At 46.2% G+C, this 20,025-nt stretch overlaps 1 protein-coding gene across 6 annotated transcripts in view; it reads right to left on the bottom strand.

Moving 5' to 3' along the window:
• PKIG (cAMP-dependent protein kinase inhibitor gamma) overlaps positions 1 to 20,025 on the bottom strand; it is a 101,052-nt gene that overhangs the window by 8,530 nt on the left and 72,497 nt on the right. For all 6 annotated transcript variants that reach the window (XM_057528892.1, XM_057528895.1, XM_057528893.1 and 3 more), the window contains one exon: positions 19,887 to 19,956. The gene's annotated coding sequence lies outside the window, so the exon portion shown is untranslated. The remainder of the gene's footprint in view (positions 1 to 19,886; positions 19,957 to 20,025) is intronic.

Raw genomic sequence — 20,025 nt, 5'->3', positions numbered from 1 at the left:
TTTGCAAATGATGTCACCAACAAGGGATTCGTTTCCAAAATTTACAAACAGCTCATGTGGCTTAATATCATCAAAACAAACAACCTCATCAAAAAATGGGCAGAAGACCTAAGTAGACATTTCTCCAAAGAAGACATACAGATGAAGAGGCACATGAAAAGATGTTCAACATCGCTAATTACTAGAGAAATGCAAATCAAAACTATAATGAGATATCACCTCACACCAGTCAGAACGGCTATCATCAAAAAATCCACAAACAGCAAATGCTGGAGAGGGTGTGGAGAGAAGGGAACCCTCCTACACTGTTGGTGGGAATGTAAATTAGTGCAGCCACTATGGAAAACAGTATGGAGGTTCCTTAAGAAACTAAAAATTGATCTACCATATGATCCTGCAATCCCACTCCTGGGCATATACCCAGAGAAAGACATGGTCTGAAAGGATACATGCACCCCAGTATTCACTGCAGCACTGTTGACGATAGCCAAGACATGGAAGCAACCTAAATGCCCATCGACAGAAGAATGGATAAAGAAGATATGGTACATATATACAATGGAATACTACTTAGCCTTTAAAAAGAATGAAATAATGCCATTTGCAGCAACATGGATGGACCTAGAGGTTGTCATACTGAGTGAAGTAAGTCAGACAGAGAAAGAGAAATATCATATGATATCACTTACATGCGAATCAAAAACGATACAAATGAACTTATTTACAAAACAGAAACAGACTCACAGATTTAGAGAACGAACTTATGGTTACCAGGGGTAAGGGTGGGAAAGAGGGATAGTTAGGGTGTTTGAGATTGATGTGTACACACTGCTATATTTAAAACGGATAGGACTTCCCTGGTGGCGCAGTGGTTAAGAATCCACCTGCCAATGCAGGGGACACGGGTTCGAGCCCTGGTCCGGGAAGATCCCACATGCCGCGGAGCAACTAAGCCCGTGCGCCACAACTACTGAGCCTGTGTTCTAGAGCCTGCGAGCCACAACTACTGAGCCCACGTGCCTAGAGCTCATGCTCCACAACAAGAAGCCACCGCAATAAGAAGGCCGCACACCACAACAAAGAGTAGCCCTGGCTTGCTGCAACTAGAGAAAAGCCCATGCGCAGCAACGAAGACCCAACGCAGCCTAAACAATAAATAATTAATAAATAAATAAAACCTTACCAAAAAAAAAAAAAAAAAAGAATTGTGCTGAAAATGGATAACCAACAAGGACCTACTGTATAGCACAGGGAACTCTGCTCAATATTCTCTAACAACCTAACTGGGAAAAGAATTTGAAAAAAACCAGATACATGTATATGTATAACTGAATCACTTTGTTGTACACCTAAAACTAACACAACATTGTTAATCAACTATACTCCAATATAAAACGAAAAGTTTAAAAAAAAACCAAAGATGGTGGGTGAAGGAAGGAGGTGGTGATGGACAGACACATTCTAGATGTAATCTGGAGTATGAATCACCAGGACTTGGTGTTTGGCTGATGAGGAAGTGAGCTTCCTGACATGAATAAGTAGGTGGATGGAGGATGGTTCATGAGATGGGGGATGGGTTGGGAGGAAAGACAGGAAATTAGGAGTTACTGCTACAGAGATGGTGGTTAATAGCCCTGCTGGCTGATTTTTTCAGCTGAGAGAGAAAAGAAGAGAACCACATATATAAAGAAGAGCCACATACATGTAAAAAAGGATTTGTGAGATCATACTATAGTACACTGTATTTTATAGCTTACTGTTTGAAACTCCCTAAAACATGTCATGAAGTTTCCCTCTAGATGATTTTTGTATATGCACCATGATATATTTGATGAGTCCCCTAGAAATGAACATGGAGGCACTTTCCCATTTTCCATCACTATGGACAGCACTAGGTCTTTATGTAAATATTTGTGCCTATGTCTAATTATTTTCTTAGAGTATATTCCTAGAAGTAGAATTGCTAAGCTAAAGGGAAGGGTGAAATAATATTTAAGACACATTTTTTGATACATTTCCAAGTTGCTTTCCTGAATGACATAATGGTATTTATAATAACAGAAAAAGATGAGGAAATAAAACATAAATTCAGTTCTGTTCCTATTTATATTCCCACCAGCAGCCTGTAAGATTGCCCGTTTATCTGCACCCTTGTCAACAATGGGTATTGCTATTATATATATATTTTTAAAAGGCTAATCTGCTAGGGGAATACGAGTATCTCTCTTTGAGCACCTATGATTTCCTGAAGGCAATCAAATCACACAAGTCAGGCCGTGGACTCTGGCCACTTGGCACACCCTGAGTTAGCGAGGGACGGGGGGGTCTAAGCCACTGGCCTGACCAGGAGCTCACAGTCCTCTAGGTGAGATGGGCCCAGCCAATTCCAGTTTTAGACACACGTAGGCAAATGCCAATGCTCTTTATAGTATGAGGATGTTTACTGCACATCCTAGGTCAGTGATAGGGAAGCTGCCAAATGTCCCTCAAAAGGCTAGGCATTAAACGAATTATAAAGTATTCACAAAAAAATACCCTGCACCAGATGGACCTGTACTGATGGCAAAGTGTCTGAGATAAACTGTTAATTGCAAAATGCAGGTTGCAAAACAACACCTTAAAGAAAACCCAGTTTCAACTCATACAACTCAACAACAAAAAAAACAAACAACCCAATCGAAAAACGGGCAGAAGACCTAAATAGACATTTCTACAAAGAAGACATACAGATGGCCAACAGGCACGTGAAAAGATGCTCAACGTTGCTAATTATTAGAGAAATGGAAATCAAAACTAAAATGAGGTACCACCTCACACCGGTCAGAATGGCCATCATTAAAAAGTCAACAAATAACAAATGCTGGAGAGGATGTGGATAAAAGGGAACCCACCTACGCTGTTGGTGGGAATGTAAGTTGGTACAGCCACTACGGAAAACAGTGTGGAGGTTCCTCAGAAAACTAATATGATCCATATGATACAGCAATCCCTCTCCTGTGCATATATCCAGACAAAACTATAATTCAAAAAGATGCATGCACCCTTATGTTCATAGCAACACTATTCACAATAGCCAAGACATGGAAACAACCTAAATGTCCACTGACAGATGAATGGACAAAGAAGATGTGATACATTTATACAATGGAATACTCCTCATCCATAAAAAAGAATGAAATAATGCCATTTGCAGCAACATGGATACAAGTAGAGATTATCACACTAAGTGAAATAAGTCAGAAGAACAAATACGATATGATATCACTTATATGCAGAATCTAAAATATGACACAAATGAACCTATCTATGAAACAGAAGCATAGAGAACAGACTGGTGGTTGCCAAGGGGGAGGGAATTGGGGGAGGGATGGAGTGGGAGGTTGGGGTGAGCACATGTAAACTATTATGTACCGAATGGATAAACAACAAGGTCCTACTGTATAGCACAGAGAACTATATTCATTAACCTATGATAAACCATAATGGAAAAGAATATGAAAAAAGAATGTATATACGTATAACTGAATCACTTTGCTGTACAGCAGAAATTAACACAACATTGTAAGTCTATACTTCAATTTAAAAAAAAAAGAGAAAGAAAGAAAACCCAGTTTCTATGGGGAAAGACAGCAGATACAAGAAAAAAAACCTTGCCAAGTGTGGTACTTTGTGTCTAAGGGGAACTTTCACTTCTAAGACTAAATTTTTATAATGGTAGGAGTTTTTATAAGCCCAAGTTATTGTTCAACGCTTTCAGAAAGTAACTGACATTGGCAGGAAGCAGCTGGAAAGCAGCCAGGGTGGGGCTCAGTAACTAGCGCGCGCGTGCATGCGCGCGTGTGTGTGTGTGTGTGTGTGTGTGTGTGTGTGTGCGCGTGTGTGTGCACGCGCGCACTGTGTGAAAAGAGGGGCTGGCCGCTATGGAGGGCTGGACCACATCTCCCCACAACACCTAGCTCAGAAGAGACACCTAAAGAATAAATTAGGGGCACTCAAAGATCAGACAGGGGAGACAGGGAGGCGTCCTGTAGTAGACAGAGAAAAAAACAAGAGACGTGACCTTGTGCTATGAACCTGGCTCTGCCACCAGACCTTGAGCAAGACTGCCCCTCTCTGGGCCTCCGTTACCAGATCTGTAAAATAGAATAAAGGCGGGCCCAGAATTCTGTTTAAGGCAGCCCCCCAGCTCCAGCAGGGGGCACACCGAGCCTATTTTTCTAAGCTGCCTTGAGAGAAAGAAGTTGCCCTAGTTGTGTTTCTGGCTCTTTCTCAGCAAAAAAAAACTCTGAACTCTCTGAAGTCCCAGAGGTGGCTCTTCTGTAGGTCACAGAAGTTTCACTTCTACACTCTCCCTCTGGGGAAACTGCTCAAAGCTTGAGAACAGGGCAGTGGCCTGTTGCAATAACAGGCAGTAACACAGAATAAAAATTATGATGACGGTTCTAACAATAATCGTAAAGGTAACACTTATCAAGTCATCATGTTTTCCATACCTCGCTTACTAAATTGCCACAACAACCTCTGAGGTCTGCGAGGTGAGTTTATAACCACGACTTGGGAAGGTCTCAGGCGGACCCATACCTGCCGGTGGGAAGGAGACACTGGGCAGGCCACGCCAGCTCCCGAGCCCCTCCTCCTCAGTCCTTTTCCTCCAACTAGACCGTTGGCTCCATGAGAACTGGTATTCCTGTCTGGATTTTCACCAGGCCAGACTGAAAGGCCTAATCCTGGCAGCTGAACCATATGCTTCTGGCTGCTCCATCCTCAGATTCTCAACCAGGGCCTGGCAAAGAGCAGGTACTAAATAATTACTCGCCAAATTAAATCTGAATCTCTCTGTCTACCTGTCTGTCTATCTTCCCTCCATCCCTCTTTCCCTATCTGTGGAAACCATAAAATGACGCACTCCTTTGGCCAGTGGGAAAGGCCTCTGTCCACTGTAGATGGCTGTGCTGATGTTCTGGTCCAGGATCTCTAGCATCTGACACTGTGGGATGGATGGAGTTACAGGCTCCATCTAAAAGGCCAGCTTCCTGCTGGAACTGACACCCTGGGGCTTTGGCTCCTGCCCTTGCCTGGCTGACCTTACAGGCTGCCCAGGGTAGGAAGCTGACTTTCCTGGCTCGGAGAAGGAAGCGTACCAAGTTCAAAAGCCAATGCTGCAAAACACCACCTGTGGCCAGTGTGCTCGGGCTGCCATCCCCATCCCCCCAGGGAAGACCAATTCCAAAGACAGGTCTGGGGGTGGGGTGCGTCTGGGGAGCTCTCTGACACACAGCACAAGCACACGATTTCGTTTTTCTTCAACATTTGTATTCTTCCCTCACTCTCTGCTCTTAAAGTCAACAGCAAATGGGGAAATATAAGAAAGAATCCTCAGAGTTGGAAGCTGCATCAGAAAACGGTCATTCTCAGACTCTGTTAAGGAGAGTATAAATGCCAGGACCTCTCTGAGTGACTTAACATGATACATCAAGAAACCTCTCCTTTTTTCATATCCTTGAGCCACTAAATCAGCTTACAATACTTTTTTCTAAGAACGTAATCCATGTTGTGCATGAGGATAAATGTTCAAAGATGTTCATCACAGTATTACCTGTAATAGTCAAAAACTAAAGACACCAAAATGAGCTCCTAAATGGGCATGTCACATGTCCTAAATGGACAATAGAGAAATATATACATATTTAACTATTTGTATCCAAATGAAATACCATTCGGGTATTAAAATGTTTGTGAAGTTTTTAACAGACAGGGGGAAATAGATTGTTCTCACAGATTGTTCACGTAGATTGTTAAATGAAGAATCTCAATGATATGATCACATATCAATATTATTTAATTAAATTATGAATGATTTTTAAATTTTCTGTATTTTTTTTTCAGTGAAAGCATTCACTTTATTTTTAAATTATTTCATTTTTGAGTATGTGTGGGCATGGTATGAAACTCAAAAAGTATGAAAGGAGGGACTTCCCTCGTGGCACAGTGGTTAAGAATCCGCCTGCCAATGCAGAGGACATGGGTTTGAGCCCTGGTCCGGGAAGATCCCACATGCCGCGGAGCAGCTAAGCCCGCGTGCCACAACTACTGAGCCTGCGCTCTAGAGCCCGCGAGCCACAATGACTGAGCCCGCATGCCACAACTACTAAGCCCGCGCGCCTAGACCCTGTGCTCCGCAACGAGAGAAGCCACCGCAATGAGAAGACTGCGCACCGCAATGAAGAGTAGCCCCCGCTCACCACAACTAGAGAAAGCCTGCGCGCAGCAACAAAGACCCAACGCAGCCAAAAAAAAAAAAAAAAAAGTATGAAAGGAAAAAGAGTAAGAGCTCAGTGTCCTCCTTGGACTCAGACACCTTCCCCCCACCAGGCAAGCACTTTCTTGTGTCCTCCCAAGATAATCCAGGCAACAAACATATTCCCTCCTGCCCTCCCTTCCTTCCTTCTTCTTTTATTTAAAACAAAAAGTTGTTTTCCATCTCGCTTTTTTCATTCAAAAATACATCCTGGAAACAATTCCAGATCATCCTGAAGCCACCGCAGCACTGATTATATAAAAACTCTAGAAACAAACCCAAAGTCCTTATACTACAAGATAACTTTTTTTTTTTTTTAATTGGTTGCATGGTGTCTGCTGTCTCACTGCTGTAGACCAATTTAATGATTTCTTGAGTGATAAACTTTGGGGTTGTTGCCAAAAAAGTAGAATTGTCACATTAAAGGATATGTAAATTTAAAGAATTGACTAGAGCCAAATTTTCCTACACAGCGGTTAATTCCCATTGGACGTATGTGAGGAGCACTCGGCGGCACCACATTCTCATCAACAGTCTTTTCCCCCCAACCCGAAAGGTGAGAACGGTCCCCCGCTGTTTCAGCTTGTACTGCTCCTGTGTGTGCAACCGAGCAGCTTTCCATGTGTATTTCCTTTTCTGTGCATTGTTTATCCAAATCCTTTTGCCCATTTTTCTATTAGATTGTAGCCCTTTTTCTTACTGATCTGTAGGAGTTATTTATATATCAATATTAAGACAATTAGTCTTTTGCCTTAAGAGGCGTTACAAGTATTTTTTACTTGTTATTTATTCTCTGACTTTATTTCTGACATTTCTCCGCATGCACATTTTTTCTGTTCATGTAGTCAAACTGATCCATATTTTACTTTTTGGTTTCCTGGTTCTGGATCATACTTGGAAATGTCTTCCCCATTCTGAGATTAGTAAAGAATCCTCCCTTGCTTATTTCTTGTACTTTCATGGCTTTATTTTTCATATGTAAAACTTTGATTGATCTGAAATTTATTTGTTATGAGGCATGAGTTAGAGATCGACCTTAATTAATTTTTTCCACTTATCTCAAAACCATTTGTGGAATCATCAAACTGAAGGGGCTCCCCGAGCTCATGGAGACAAGCCTCTCATTAATAGCTCGGGAAAGTGAGGTTCAGAAAGGGAGAGGGACTTGCCCAAAGTTCTTGATCCAGGAGTCCGACCTCCTGGTCCAGGGCTCTTCCTCCCACACCTTACTGCACCCCCGGGAGTCCCCAGCAACAGGACAAATCTCTCAGGGGGTGTGCGGTTGGAAGGAGGCATCTAGTGCCGGCGTGCAGCCCGGCGTCCCTGTTTACTAGCTTGGAGACCTTGGACAACTGCTTTCATTTTTCTGGATCCCAGTTTCCTCCTCAGCAACGTGGGGCTCACAATAACACCTCCTGCTCAGGGGGCTCTTGTAAAGGCAATGGGACAATGTGCTCGGAAAGAGTCTGACAAGATGTGTGGAAGGGAAGAGGCACGCAATTAATAAGTCATTACTATGGTCCATTCTCACTGGGTGACTTATCAGTAAAACTGTCCTACTGACACTTTCTTTCAACTTCTTTGTTTTTACTCTGTTTAGTGGTGCATAGAAGGCCAAAACTTACACTTCTTTCTTTTGTGCTTTACGGTGCTGAGTGAATATAAGTTCCACAAAAGTGGCGCCCTGGCTGACATGTGTAATGCTATATCCGAAAGGCCTAGCACAGAGTTGAAGCCCAATGAATATTTAATGAATGACTAAATAATAGAAGATGGTCTAGATTCCAGGGGAGAGCAAAGGCTGTGCAGCCCTGCATTATAACAGTGGCCAAGAGGTCTGGCTCAATCTCCTTACAGCAGGGTGAGCCCACAGCTTCCTTTTCCCCATCGGAATAATAAGGTTGAAATATGATCTCTAAATCTCTTCCAGTCCTGACATTTCTTTCATTCATTCATTCATTCGCTCACTGTTTACTGAGCACTTTTTATATGCCAGGCACTATGCCAGGTACGGGGTATACAATGGAGACTAAAAAGACATTTACAATGTGATAACAGAAAAAGGCACTGGAAATCAAAACTACAATGAGGTATCACCTCACACTAGTCAGTATGGCCATCATCAAAAAGCCCACAAATAATAAATGCTGGAGACGGTGTGGAGAAAAGGGAACCCTCTTACACTGTTGCTAGGAATGTAAGTTGGTGCAGCCACTGTGGAAAACAGTATGGAGGTTCCTCAGAAAACTAAAAACAGAACTACCATATGATTCAGCAATCCCACTCCTGGGCATATATCCAGATAAAACTATAATTCAAAAAGATGCATGCACCCTTATGTTCATAGCAGCACTATTCACAATAGCCAAGACATGGAATCAACCTAAATGTCCACTGACAGATGAATGGATAAAGAAGATGTGGTACATATATACAATGGAATACTACTCATCCATGAAAAAGAATGAAATAATGCCACTGGCAGCAACATGGATGAACCCAGAGATTATCATACTAAGAGAAGTAAGTCAGACAGAGAAAAATACCATATGATATCACTTATATGTGGAATCTAAAATAATGATACAAATGAACTTATTTACGAAACAGAAATAGACGCACAGACATAGAAAACAAAGTTATGGTTTCCAAAGGGAAAAGGGGGGGAGGAATAAATTTGGAATTTGGGATTAATAAATTTGGAATTTGGGATTAATAGGTACACACTACTATACATAAAATAGGTAACCAACTAGGACCTACTGTATAGCACAGGGAACTATATTCAGTATCCTGTAATATACTATAATGGAAAAGAATCTGAAAAAGAACATATATATACGTGACTGAATCACTCTGCTGTACACCTGCAATACTGTAATTCAACTATACTTCAATTAAAAAAAAAAGAGAGCGAGAGAGAGGCACTGAACAGGTAAACGAATCTATCATCGTGGATTGTGATGAGTGCTGTGGAAGAAGAGAACAGGTTTCTCCGTGTGTGGACGGTTCAGTTAAGGTTGTATGGTCAGGGAAGGCTCCTTAAGGATGTGACCTAGGGCTGAGATCTACAGAAAAGCTGGATAGAGGGTGACCCAGGCAGTCAACAGCCCATCTGGGTCTAAGTGATCTACCACCTCCTATCTCAGTTTGGGTCCTATGCGATGCTCAAGAGTGACGCTCATTTGCCCTTCCTCATCTTCGGGAGGTCTGGGGGCCTTCCCAGGGTGAGGTATTTGACCCTGAATGCCTGGGAGGAAAAAGAAGAGCCCTTATGTTCCGCTTCCCAGACCCTCAGTGGCCCAGGATCAGAGGCTGCGCTCTCGCAGGTGCCTGCCCTGGGCGCTGTCGGGTTTCCCCACGGGACTCGGTCTTCTCCCTTCTGTTTTTATTCTCCCCCCAGCTCTGTAAACTGAAGAGGCCCCAACCTCTGCCAAGAGCTACATGGTCTGTTCCAAGTCTGCAGCTTTTAGTCCTCATCGCTCAGGCGGATTCCATGACAGCACCAAATTGCTTTCCAAATATACCAGAAAGGTCATTTCCTGTGTTGTTTTTTTTTTCTTTTTTATAAATTAAATATTTGCAGAGACCATACAAATAAGAAAGCAGACCATTTTGCAATGGACACAGAGCACAGAGTGGGACTTGGTGCCCTGGGACAGGCCTCCCGAGGGGTGGGGAAAATGCTTTCTAAGGCTTCTCCGAGGGAGGAAAGGGCCGTGGAAACCTGATGGAAATACCAAGGCCTCCTGAGCTGGCATTCCTCAAACTCAGAGGGAAGCGGCTTTTCTCTGCGATGGGCAGCCAGACCCACAGAGGCACTGAGGCAGGTAAAGAAGTCAGGGCCCCGGACTGAGCACATTCCCAGAAGCTGGGAAAGGGCAGGGCAGCTGGTCCTGGCTACATGCGGCCTGCTGGGGACCGGCCCAAGCTCTATCTAGTCCCTTAGGGACACCCCCAGAGCAAAGTCGCCAGAGAGGAACCCGTCTCCTGCCAGGGCAGGACCTGATGTCCGAGAGAGGCCCCCCAGTGAGGCTTCCTTCAGAGGCAGTCGGGCAGGGTCTTGGCCTCTGCACCCACAGGGCCAGAGACATGCGGCCCCGGGGGCAGGCGGCGGGGAGTCCTGCTTTGGGAGGCCGCCAGGTGGGAGGAAACGGCAGGGTCCCCATGGACGCCCTTCTTCTCAGACCACTCTCCTCCAGGGCCTGCAGGCCCCACCCCCGCTGCGCCTCCTCCGGCCTGTGGGGCCACTTCCTAACCTCTGTCAGGGACCCTGGTGACGCCTCCCTCACCCTCCCACCAGGGCCAGGCCTGCTGTCCTCTTCTCTATCTGCCCCCTGGGGGTTCTCACCCTTTGCCTTAATAGTCTGTGTTGATGATTCCCACAGAGCCCCAAGCCTCTCTTAAGAGCTCTAGATGTGCAGCCTAACAGCCTACTTCGCCTTTCCCTTGGACATCTCCCCCGCGTTTCCAACTTCACACGTCCAGTCACCAGCCTGCTTCCCCCAGCCTCCCTGAGCTCGGGGCCGGCACCCGCTGTACAGGCTGCTCAAGCTGGAAACCTGGGGCCATCACCCGCTGTACAGGCTGCTCAAGCTGGAAACCTGGGGCCATCGCTCACGTCCAATCCGTCACCGGGTCCTGTCGTTTCTACTTGCAGAAGAGAGCCTGAACTTGCCCCCTCTCCCCTCCACGTGCACCACCTGGTCGCCATCATTTCTCAGCTGCACCCCTAGTAGCGTCTCCTCACCACCTCCCTGCTCCCCTCTTGCCCTCGACCCAAGTCTGTGTTCTCCACAAGGGCCAGTGTGATGTTTGCACATCAGACACTGGGTCATGTGGTTCCCCTGCTTCATTCAACCTTTGATGCTTTTCCATTCCACATCTGGCAAAATCCAAACTCTACACCAGCCCCTGACATCCTGCACTGATCTGGCCCTGCCTCCTTCTGGAACCTTTTGTCTCATTTCCATTTTCTTCTTGGCCCATTTTGGTCTTTAATTCCTCAAACCAGCTCTTCCTGACCTCAGGGCCTTTATGGGACTGTTTATTCTGCCTGGAACATTCTCTGTCACTCTGCTCTTTATAGAGCCTCTTAAGTGGATTCCTGGCCCTGCCTTTTCAAATGGCCCTGCTCTGGGACACTGACACGGGGGCCCTACAGGTCGCGAGGCCTCCAGAGCCCCTGTGCCCACCGCTACTGCATGTCGACTGAGCGACTGGAGTCTTGCATGGTGCGGTGACACAGCAAGGGCTTGGGGTCGCTCAGCTTCTGTCCCTGGAGCTGGGCACCTCACTAGCCACAGAGTCCTCGTCTACAAAATGGGGATGTGACAACTGCCTGGAAAGGTGGTTTGGGGGAATAATCAGAGCCAGCATTTACAGAGTCCTGACTGCATGCTACACTAAGCATCTCTTTTTTGAATAATTTTTTGGCTGCGTTGGGTCTTCATTGCTGCGAGAGGGCTTTGTCTAGTTGCGGCGAGCGGGGCCTACTCTTCGTTGTGGTGTTCGGGCTTCTCATTGCGGTGGTTTCTCTTGTTGCGGAGCATAGGCTCTAGGCTGCGCGGGCTTCAGTAGTTGCAGCATGTGGGGTCAGTAGTTGTGGCTCACAGGTTTAACTGCTCCGCAGCATGTGGGATCTTCCCAGGCCAGGGCTCGAACCTGTGTCCCCTGCACTGGTAGGCAGATTCTTAACCACTGTGCCACCAGGGAAGTTCCACTGCTAAGCACCTTTCAGGCTTTATCTCATTTAATTTTACAGCAATTCCCTGAGGTAGAAAGCATTAATCATTTCTGTCCTACAGAGGAGGAAGCTGAGGTATAGAGAGGCTAAGTACTTGCCCAAGGTCATATTATCCACTGAGTATGGGGCAGGAGTGAGCCTGTACTATTAGGCCAGGAAGTGTAGAAATGAATTACCATCATGCCTAGCAGGCAGTAAGGGTTTGTTAAAAACTGTCCACTCGGGCCTCCCTGGTGGCACAGGGGTTAAGAATCCGCCTGCCAATGCAGGGGACACAGGTTCGAGCCCTGGTCCAGGAAGATCCCACATGCTGTGGAGCAACTAAGCCCGTGCGCCACAACTACTGAGCCTGCGCTCTAGAGCCCACAAGCCACAACTACTGAGCCCGCACGCCATAACTACTGAAGCCCGTGAGCCTAGAGCCCATGCTCCGCAACAAGAGAAGCCACCACAATGAGAAGCCCACGCACTGCAATGAAGAGTAGCCCCCGCTCACCACAACTAGAGAAAGCTGGCGCACAGCAATGAAGACCCAACACAGACAAAAATAAATAAATAAAATAAATAAATTTACAAAACAAACAAACAAACAAAACCTGTCCACTCCCTTTTCTCCCCTTTTTTCTCCTCTATCCCCAACCTCATAATAAGGCATTTCTGAAGGAAGGACAAGAAAGCAATAAAGTCCTAAGAAAATATTCTACAATGCTAGCTAAAGCATATACCCAAATGCATTTTACCCAAGCTTAAGCAAAATCCTGTTTAGAATTTCCAGCTATAATTTTAAAATCTTAAGAATCTCTTCAGTGATGTTGGGTTGATTCTCTGAGCTCTGCCACCAAATTCTAATTTTTCTTAACTTGGAAAAAACAAGTATTTGGGGGTACGCATTTTAAAACCCTCACCCACTCAGCCGCTGTATCTCCCCCTGTGGCTGGGCAGTGTCAGCACTTCACGTAGGGCTGGGGGCTGGGCATTTGGGACAGTGATACAAACTCTTCAATCTGTGAAAGTCTGTGCTTCTATGGAGGTCTCTGGAAAGAGGCAGAATACTCCAACAGAATTACTGCTTGAGGACCAGGCTTACTGAGTCTCCCCAGGTCTTCTGTTGTTTAAACATTACCTAGACTTGGTGAGGGCTCAGATAAAATGCAAGGTTCCCAGAGAATGGCAGTCCCTGTCATAATGTGGAAGGAGGGCTGGAAGGGAAAGTGAGATCACTTCCAAGCAGGCTGGCCAAAGGTCCAGGGTCTGGACTGAGCTCCAGCTCTGTCGATGCCAGGCCAGGTGGCTCTGGGCAAGGTCCTTCCCCCTCAGACCTCAGGGGTCTCAAGTGTAGAATGAAGAGGTAAGCTGGGCATCTCTGTGGTGTTTTTGAAACACATCTGCAAAGTCTTTGACATTCCTCCCATCAAAAGGTGAAGTGTAATTTGTATCCTCTTGAATGAGCTGGCCATAGCGACTTGCTTCTAACTAACAGACTGCAACAGACATGACTTCCAAGATGGAGTTAGAAAAGGTGTCACAGCTTCTACCTGGCTCTCCCTCGGGACACCTGTCCTTGGAGCTGTGAGCTGCATGTAGGATACCTGAGGCTGCCATTCTTTGAGAAAGCCCAGACCAGCCCCATGAAGTGACCACATGGAAAGGTCCTGAGACGGCATGGAGAGAGATGCGGCAGGCAGCCCCTAGCTGCGCTGGTCCCTAGCTGTTCCAGCACATGCCACTATCTGCAATTGCATGGGAGATCCAAGCCAGAATTGTCCAATTGGGCTGTCCCCAAATTCCTGACCCACAGGAAAAAGCACGAAAGATAATACATTACTGCTGTCGTTTTAAACCACTAAGTATTGGGGGTGATGTGTTACGCAGCAGTGGGTAAACAGAGTGATCTCTAACGTTACTTCCAGCTCGGGGTCCCTCTACAGTTCCTTTAGAAGTCTATAGAAAGCGTGCCCCAAAGCCGCTGGGGAGAATGAAAAGAAGCAAGATATCATCTCTATAATATCAATTCATTCATCCATTCATGCAATGAACTTTTACTGATCACTCAGTGTGTACCAGGCTTGGGACTAGATGCTACAGATACAAAAACAGTGAGACAGCAGGGGCCCCTGAGGGACATTCAAGGTCTAGTTAGGGAGGTCGACCCAAACACCCATAATTCTTAACCAGGCGTTGGGGGCGGGGGCGCACATATCAGAATTCTGGAATCACTGGGGAACAGCTTCAAACTATACCCCTTGCCTCCCTCAGGGATCCTAATAATGCCAGGCGGGGAATGCGGTGTGTGCTTACTAGCCAATATCACTGCCCTTGTCAGCCTCTGTTACTGATGGAAGACTGTCATGGCCCACACATGTGATGAGAGCGAAAAGAGTTTAGGGACCACTTCTGTATATGAATCTTTTAAAACTTTAAGGATCTTTAAAAAGCTTGGTCATTAAGGGCTGTAACAGTAAGATGTACAAGGCAGAGCGGGGCTCAGGAGTCCAGTCACTAACTTTAAGGAAATGACTCCCTCCCCTCCTTCATATTTATTGCTCACTGGGCACCGGGGATTCAGCAACGAATAAAACAGACTCTCTGCCCTCATGAAGCTCGAATTCTATTGGAGCGACCCATACTAACGAACAAACAGAGTAAACATCAGGGGGCAACAGTGCTATGGAGAAAACTGAAGAAGGGCAAAGGGAGTGAGGTTTTCTAGGAGCGAACAGGGAGCCTCTCTGGGAGAGGGACACGGGTGCAGGGACCTGAAGGGAGGAGAGCAGGCAGATACCTGGGAAAGTGGGCCAGGCAGGGGGGACAGCATGCAAGAGGTGGGGCCTGCCTAGTGTCCAGAAAGAGGACAAGGAGGCCACAGGGCTGGGGTGCAGCAAGTGGGGAAAGATAAGGCTGAGGGTGGCCAGGACCTTCCAGGGTCCTGGAGGACAAGAGTTGACTCGGAGTTTTGCTCTGATTTGACTTTACCCTTTCTGTGGCATTTCCAAATGAATGCTGTAACGCTTTCCCTCCACGCCAGTTCTCAGAGCCTCCGTCTAGTGCATGGGGAGTGAGGCCTGGGGGCAGTAAGGGCGTCTCTTCACACATCCCTGGCAGGCACAGACACTGTATGCCCAAAGGCAGGGCCAGCAGGGTTGGGGCCCTCCCATCCTAAACCAAAGGAGAAACAAAGTTCGCCTTCCATTCCTCCTGCCGCCGGACAGAAGCAGAGCCCACAATCCACACAACACAACATAGAAGACTACTAATGAAGTAACAGCCTCCCTTGGAACCGGGAAGAACAACATGTCTGCAAGCCGGGAACCATCCGACTGGAGCAGAGAGTACAGATTCCCCTGTGCCTTCGACCCACGTAACCACAGTCTGCACAAGATTCCAGCCCCTCGATTTAGTATTCCAGCCCTCTGCCCCCTACCTCCAGGCACTGGGTCCTCAGGGGACGGCCAGCCCCCAGGCCCAGTGTCCTCTTCCCTGACCCAGCAGAAAAGATAAGGGCTCCCGGGCTTCCCTGGTGGCGCAGTGGTTAAGAATTTGCCTGCCAATGCAGGGGACATGGGTTCGAGCCCTGGTCCGGGAAGATCCCACATGCCTCAGAGCAACTAAGCCCGTGTGCCACAACTACTGAACCTGCGCTCTAGAGCCCGCGTGCCACAACTACTGAAGCCCGCGAGCCTGTAGCCCGTGCTCCCCAACAAGAGAAGCCACTGCAATGAGAAGCCCGTGCACCGCAACGAAGAGTAGCCCCTGCTCACCGCAACTAGAGAAAGCCCACGCAGCAACGAAGACCCAACGCAGCCAAAAATAAATAAATTAATTTATTACAAAAAAAAAAAAAGATAAGGGCTCCCTGCTTTACCACCATACAGGTGCTGATACACTTGTCCCATATCTGCCTTCCCAACTGGTTCTAGGAGGACAGGCACCCTGACTCTCTTGTCACTGTATCCCCAGCAAACAGCACAGTTCATGATGCGTGGAAGATGCACAATAAATATATCCATATGAATGCGTTAATGAACAAACAAAATAAGAACTGAAGAACATTTGCACTCTCAAGCCAGTGATGAAAACCACCATGCGAGCCCTGGCTCCTGACCAAACAAATAACAATGATAATAATCAAATAAAAATGGCTACCAATTATGGGTGTATATGCTATGCATCAGCTATGGTAAGAAATGCTTTCCATATCATCCTATTTTCGCTTCCCTGTAGCCCTGCACAATTAGATCCCTTTTACACACAGCGAAGACGTACTGGAGCCCCCGATTCACACCCAGGCCTGGCTGGCTCCTAGGCCCAGGGCCTCAAAGGCAGAGGCTCTCTTTGGCTCAGGAAAGCAGAGGATGTGGGAGCCGAGGACAAGGCGAGCTTAAAGGGGCGAAAGTGGCAGGAGGGGCTGACTGGGAGAAGAAAGCGAGGTTCTCCTTGGTCTTCATTTATACCTGTCTCCACCTGGTCGCCTGACCTGCTAGGGTTCTGCTCCAGCTCTGAGAATCACAGAATGTTCCTTCACTCCTTCAGTCATTCATTCAACACTTACTAAGTACAGACTCTTCCCAGCACTGGTACTGAAGGTACTTTGGGAGGCACTGCATTATTTAACCCTCATAATGGACAGCCCATGGCTCAGAGAAGTTGTGTGGATCACCCAAGGTCCTCTAAGCAGTTAGTGACCAAATCAGGCCTTGAACCTGGGTTTCCTCATCCCTGACTCCTCGCACATTCTTCAGGATGGGTGCATTCTGGGGACGGCTCTATCTCGATGTGGATGATACTGCATCTGTCTCATCCCCATCAGAGAACTGTTCTGTTACCAAACTCCCTGCCCCTCTGGCTTGTCTCAGTGCAAATGGCTCTGCCCACGTGGGCCAAATAAGGCCACGTACTGTACTAATGGGGAGGAGGAGCTTTCAGAGTGACTGACTGAGCACCCACCACAGTGCCAGGTGCAGAGAGCCTAATAAATGTTTTCAAAAAGAACGAATGAATGAATGAGTCAGGAGAGATACACAGTGGATCTGCTAAAGTGACAAGAGTTCAAGAGAGCATGTGGTTGTACATCCTCTGAGTGCCTGATGAGGTCCTGTCCTGAGTTTCAGAGTGATGGGCAACTACATGAGTGCCCTTCACTTTGACAACTAGAGCCAGGCAGACAGAGAAGCAAGCCAGGGATTCCAATGACAGAAAAAAGATCCCATGCTGAACCACCACTGGTTCTGCCACCAGTGGAGAAATGTGGCCCCACGAAACCATCATTGTTTTACAGCCACTCGCTGAGAAGAGCCCGTTTGACAGGTGACGTTGACAAGTGGAAATTACTCAGAAACAAACTTGTCTCTTGCCTATGTCAACCCTAAATTTGGGCATATCAAAGACATGCTTGTAGCTTCTTAGCTAATAAAGCCATTTATAAAATACATTAGAGTCAAATTTCATTTGTCTAATTATTCCTCAGGGAATGACTCACTCCAGATCACCAAGATTCCCACACTGTTACTCTTTTAAGTATCAAAACCTTATGTGGAGACAGAAAGCAGATTAGTGGTTGCCTAGGACTAGGGAGGGTTGGGGGCTTGGGAGGGTGATGAGTTAAGGGTGTAGGGTTTCTTTTGGGGGCAATGAAAATGTTCTAAAACTGATTATGGTGATAGATTCACAACTCTGTGAATATACTGAAGGCCACTGAATTGTATACTTTAAATGGGTGAACTGTGTGGTATGTGAATTATATCTCAATAAAGCTGTAAAAAAAAAAACAAAAAAAACGTTTATCTGAATTATAATGGAGAGAAATTCTTCTCAGGTATTGCACTAATGCATTAGTGTATTATCCACTAACCTTTTCTTAATGATTTAAGATCAGTGCTGTGTGCATAGTTTTTCATATCTGGTATAACATGGCAATGTTCTTACTATTATTATAAGATACAGGGCAGTTTGCCCTACACTAAACAGCCCCATATTTTTTCTGCTTTATTTTTCTAAAAATGCCCTTTACTTTCACCATAAAGCTTGGTGGTTAAGCTCATGCGCTTGGGTCATGTATTACTTACTGACTTATTGGCTGTGTGGTCTCTGGTGAGTTACAAGGTCTCTCTGTGCCTCAGTTTCTCCATATGTAAAATAACAGTTCCAACCTCCGTGGAGAGTTGTCAGGATCAAATAAGATAAGGTGTACAAAGTATCTGACACTGTTCTTGGCAGTGGTAAGCCGGACTGAAATTTAGCTATCAACACTATTCCCACTGCCGTCAGCGTAGCTGCCGGAGCAGCCCTTCCGAGCTGCAGACTCAGAAACCAGAAAACCCGCAGAGTGTGCTCAGTGAGATGAAACAGGGGCTGGGGGTACAATTCCATGACTGGACTTTGGGACATCCCATCAGATGGCTCTGAGCTTCAGTGATATTAGCTAATTTGTCCCAGTTCACCCCTAAACAGAAAAACCTAGAGGCTTGGTGAGGTCGCCCAAGATATCCTGGCACGTGGGAGGCTGCTGCCCCAGGGGACGCAGTGCCCCACATCACTTGAGGCGCTCTCGAGACCAATGATTCTTCCAACTCAGAGGTCACAGACACACTTGAGAATCTGAGGAAAGCTACAGACGTTTTGCCTAGAAAAGTGTGTGTGTGTGTGTATGCATACAAAACTGTACCCATGTTTACAGGGAAATCTTGAACCCCAGAAGCCTGTTGAAAAACCCAGGCTCTAAACTTCATATAACCCCAGCACCCTCAAGGTTCAGTGCCTGGGACCCAATGCTCCCACAGCAATTGGAATAGAAGGTCCTCTGATCTTGGCCAGATAAACAGTCCTGGGAGCTGACTGCCGCATCCTAGTCACTGCAAATACATGCATCCAGGGGATTCCCAGCGGCACTGAGTCAGAACAGGACACAAACCTGGTGGCTCAAGAAGCTACTGTAGGGCAAGGCCCAAAAGCCTTGCTGATAAGCAGCTGGGGAGTTCCAGACCCAGGGCAGCTGCCTGCCAGATAAGATTCTTGCTCTGCCAACAGAGAAGAGGAATCTTAGGAGAGGTGTTAGAGGCAGGCCAGGCCAGGCCAGGCCATGAGAGGGAATTCAAATGAGCTGGAAACCCCCCAAATTCCCAGGACTACTAGGACTTGGACAGAGAATTAAAGGCTGGAGATTCTGCCCTAATGCAAGAGGATGGAGCTGGAAAGGGGTAGGCGAGTTGGGGGCAAGGGAGGTGGGTGGACCACGGGTCAGAAGCTGTTAGAAAATGTTTGGATACCATAAAAATATGAACACTAACCCAAGGTGGCCATACTTCCAGGCAGGCCATTCTATGTTGTATGAACTGCATTTTTCTTACAACTGGAACGGACCTGCACCATCTCTCCTCATCAGATCACTGGGCTGTACTTGTTTCTTTGGGCTGGGTTTTGCCTGCTTTTGCTCCTGTGTCACAGTATTAAAATTCCCAAAATGTGCCCTAGTCTTTATGAAAATACCTTTACAACAAACAATTGGTGGACAGGAAAGTTGGCATCATGCCCAGGTTTGCTAATAACTCCTGTGAATGATTCCATCTGCTTAAGTAGATGGCTGAAGAAACCCATTCTCTTTTAAGCCACCAGAAGTAAATTGTCTTTCTTTTGCTATAGAGAAACTATGTAAATGGAATCATGATTCAAATTGCAGAGTGATGTTATATAACTTCTGAAAAGGGCCATCCTGCCTCTTCATGGGGCCCACATTCCTCTCTAATTTCATTTGGAATCTATTTCTTTTCCCTCTTCAAATGGAAATAAAGGTATTTAGGTAAACATTCGTGATGCTACAGTAGTGGTATGAATAATGTGACTACCCACCTGGTTTAGTTTCTTTTTCCAGCTCGCATCTCTTCAGATTTTCCACTGTTGACTAATCAATATGGAAATTCTAAGGAACCAGAAGAAAAACAAAAATTAGAGCCAGACATACTCTAGGGTTGTAAACTGAAACGGTCTT

The sequence above is a fragment of the Balaenoptera acutorostrata genome, chromosome 15, assembly GCF_949987535.1.
Source record: "Balaenoptera acutorostrata chromosome 15, mBalAcu1.1, whole genome shotgun sequence".
Taxonomy (NCBI): Eukaryota; Metazoa; Chordata; class Mammalia; order Artiodactyla; family Balaenopteridae; genus Balaenoptera; species Balaenoptera acutorostrata.
The sequence above is the reverse complement of the archived record's forward strand: the minus strand, read 5'-3'. Positions and strand labels throughout refer to the sequence as shown.